Genomic DNA, 3,369 nt, shown 5'->3' on the forward strand with positions numbered 1-3,369 from the left:
GAGCCTGGGGCTCACCCTGAACCGGCCAGAGTCCCCACCCACTCCCCACCCCGGCTTCGGGGAACGGGGCTCTCACGCTGGATCGGGTTCCCGGATCAGACCCCGCCCCTCTCACAAGCCACGCCCAGCTCTCTAGGATCCAGCCCCACAGCCCAGCGCTCACTGGTGTCGCAGTTGGCACCGAAGTAGCCATGGCGGCAGCGGCACTCGCCAGGCCTTACGCACACTTCATTCTCCGAACACGTGGAGTTGCCTTCGCACACCGCTGCGGACAAGAAGGGACGTGAGCTGCCCTGCCTCCAGCCCCCACCCACTGCCCCCACCCCCACTGCCCAGGTCCCCAGGATGTCCCACTCACCGATCCCACACTCGTCCCCCTGCTGCTTCCAGCCAGCACAGCACATGGGCTCCAGGGAGCTGCAGGCAGAGAGAGGAGCCTAAGCCCCAGTCCCCCCTCCTGGCAGGGGCTTCCTGGAACCTCCACTCTGCCTTGGGGGAGTGGTTATCATGGCCCTGCTGTGTATGAGGGTCAGGAACTATTGTAGGTTTGGGAGAGTAGTAGCGAATGAGACACACATTCCAGCCCTCCAGCATAGCTGGCACCAGGAGGTGCAGAGCGCAGACCACCAATAGACCTAACTTCTAAGATCTTCCCAGTTCTCTCTACAGGGTCTCCCCATCCCACCTAACTCTCTGGACCCTCCTCCCCCAGCCACTAGGCCGGAGAAAGAGACCCCAGGTGTCCCAGGAGGGGCAGCAGTGACAGGGGTTGGGGAGAGGTCCCTGGGCCTCCAGGACCTGCTCAAGTGTGGCATTCTGAAGTGCCAAGGCAGATGTGCAGCCTCTGGGTGAGGTGGGTAGACACAGTGAGGCATCCACTCAGTGGAGGTGCCTCCTAGAGGGGCAGGGCACACCTGGGGAGTTCTACACAAGTGTAAGGGAGGTAAAACTAGGAGGTCTCCAGGGCAAGAGTTGAGGTGTAGGAAGGAGATATTAAAGCACCTACTTATATGTTTTTAAAATCTTGTTTAATTTTATTTGGCTTTACAAGGTACAAGTCACCTCAGTAGGAGGCATATCATTTAGAACTGTCACATTTCAGGGTGGTACAGCATCCAAAACTCTGGGCTGATGGGGTGTGTGGGCATGAAGGTTTGGAGGCCCCGCACAAGGGCTGAAATGCGGGGTGCCCACATTTGGGGGGCAAAGGAGGCTGAGCAGGTACAGACGCTAAGACGCAGGTTCATAGGGTCCCATCAAACCTAGAAGAATTTCATCCGAATCCTAAAGGCACACAGCAGCCATTCACATTTTAGAGAAAAGGAGTGGTCTTTTCCAAAGGAGAGGAACCGGGATGGGAAGAGGTTGGGAGGGGGCCTACGGACCCTGGGTGAGTGGTCCAGGCTGGGAAGGGAAAGGCTGCCCCCCATCACCCCCTCAGAAGATGCCCCACGTCCCCAGGATGTTCCAGGACATCAGCACACCCTGGATGGGGCCTTGGGGCCTCACCCCACAAAATAACTCGATTCTCCCTCAGGCCCAAGACGTGGGGCCTGGGAACAGGACCCATAAAAACCTCAAAGGGGAGGAATGGGGCTCAGTTGATTTTCCACAAATTGAACTGGATGCCTGACACAGGGAACACAAAGGCCTGGCTTCTCCTGCCCGCCATGACCTGCACCCCCCAGGCCTGCCCAGGGCTCCCGGTGCCCATCTACAAGTAGGTCCATCACCCTCGGCCTTTTCTGCCAGTTCTGAACCCAAGTCCCTGGGAGGAGAGCCCCTGCAGGTGTCCTCCTGATGGAGTGGTCCTGGAAGCACGACCGCCTCCTGCCTGGCCACGTGATTCTGTGGGTGAGAGCTTGTTGTAGGGCCCCAGGAAGCTGGATTTGATGCCTGCCTCTGCCCCTTGCCATGTGACCTTGGGTGCAGAACTTAACCTCTCGGAGCTTTAGGCTCCTTCTCTGTAGAATGGAGCCCATGGGTTTGGCAGGGAGATTACACCAAGAGGTCTCTAGCATTTGGCACAAACGAAGAGCTCAGCCAGCCCACACGGAACAGGCTTCAGGCTCCTATACCAGTTGCCTCTCCTCTGCCCCCGTGGACACCCCTCCTCTGGCTTCCCCACCCCCAGGCTCTCTCCTCTCTGGAAGCTCACTGGTCCCATCGACATGCTGACAATCCAAGCCTGGGAGCCCTCCAGGGGGGCCTCCTCTGGTCACAGGGAAGCCGGGTCCTTGCAGGCTGGGAGGCCGAATCCCCAGAGCTGACCCTGACTCCGTGCACACATCACATCCATTGGCTCTACCGCTCAGAGTGGATCTAGGATGGGACAGGCCACTTCTCCCCTGCTCTGCCCCAGCCCTGGAAGAGCCACCCTGGCTCTCCCTGATTTTCCCTGATCCCCCAACTGGCCCCACATTCTGCCCCCCTGCCCCTTGTTCCTCTGCCACCTGAGAGTCAACCCTTGTCAGATGCCAGCCCTCCTCTGCACAAAGCCCCCGGGGAGTTCCCATGGCCCTCAAAAAACTCAAGTCCTTAGAGCAGTGGGCAGACCCCACTGCGGTCGGCCACCCTTACTCTGGCCTCTCCACCACCATCCCCCCTCCCAGGCTCTGGCCAGCCCCCAGGTCCTTGCCCCAGGCCCTCTGCACTCAGAGCCTCACCCTGGACACCACAAGGCACTGCCTCCTCTTCTGTGGGCCTCTGCCCACCTATCACCTCGCAGTGGGTCTCCCAGATCACCCGAAGGGAAGCAGCGTTCTGCCCACTGAACGCCTCTAGCACTTGCTAGATGGCAGATGATTTGCTGTAAGTTTCCTCCACCACCCCGACAGGGGTGTTTGTCTCCCCTGTTGCGCCCCTGCACCAGCCACAGGCCTGGTACACGTGAGATACATGGGTTTTAGTGGCTGCTGCTCCCTCCCCTGGTCCTCTGACCTCTGGGGAGAGGGAACTGCTGGGGGAGCCTTGGGAGAGTAACGAAAAAGAGCGGCTGTCCTTCCCATTAATCAGCTCCACCCATGATTGAAGTCACCCCCTCCACTGCATGAGGGAGGCCCAGAGAGGTGAAGCGATTCGCCCAGGGCCACACAGCGGGGAGAGCGGCAGCATCAGGATTTGAAACCCAAACCCGAGCTCTTGGCGGGTAGAAAAGGCCGCCTCATGGGGAGGTCTCAGGGCTGCGGGGAGTGGGAGCGAAGGGCTCAGGCTTCCGACAGCTCCAGCCGGCCACCCACCGGATCCCCAGCGCCGACCCCGAGGGGAGGAACAGCTGAGGCTGAGAGACAGGGCCCGCAGCGATCGCGCCCTCCCCCTCTCCAGGCAGGGCCCCGCCCGCCACCGCCGCTGCATTCCTGGGGCCGGGAA

This window comes from Myotis davidii, unplaced genomic scaffold (genome assembly GCF_000327345.1).
Source record: "Myotis davidii unplaced genomic scaffold, ASM32734v1 scaffold223, whole genome shotgun sequence".
NCBI classification, from domain to species: Eukaryota; Metazoa; Chordata; class Mammalia; order Chiroptera; family Vespertilionidae; genus Myotis; species Myotis davidii.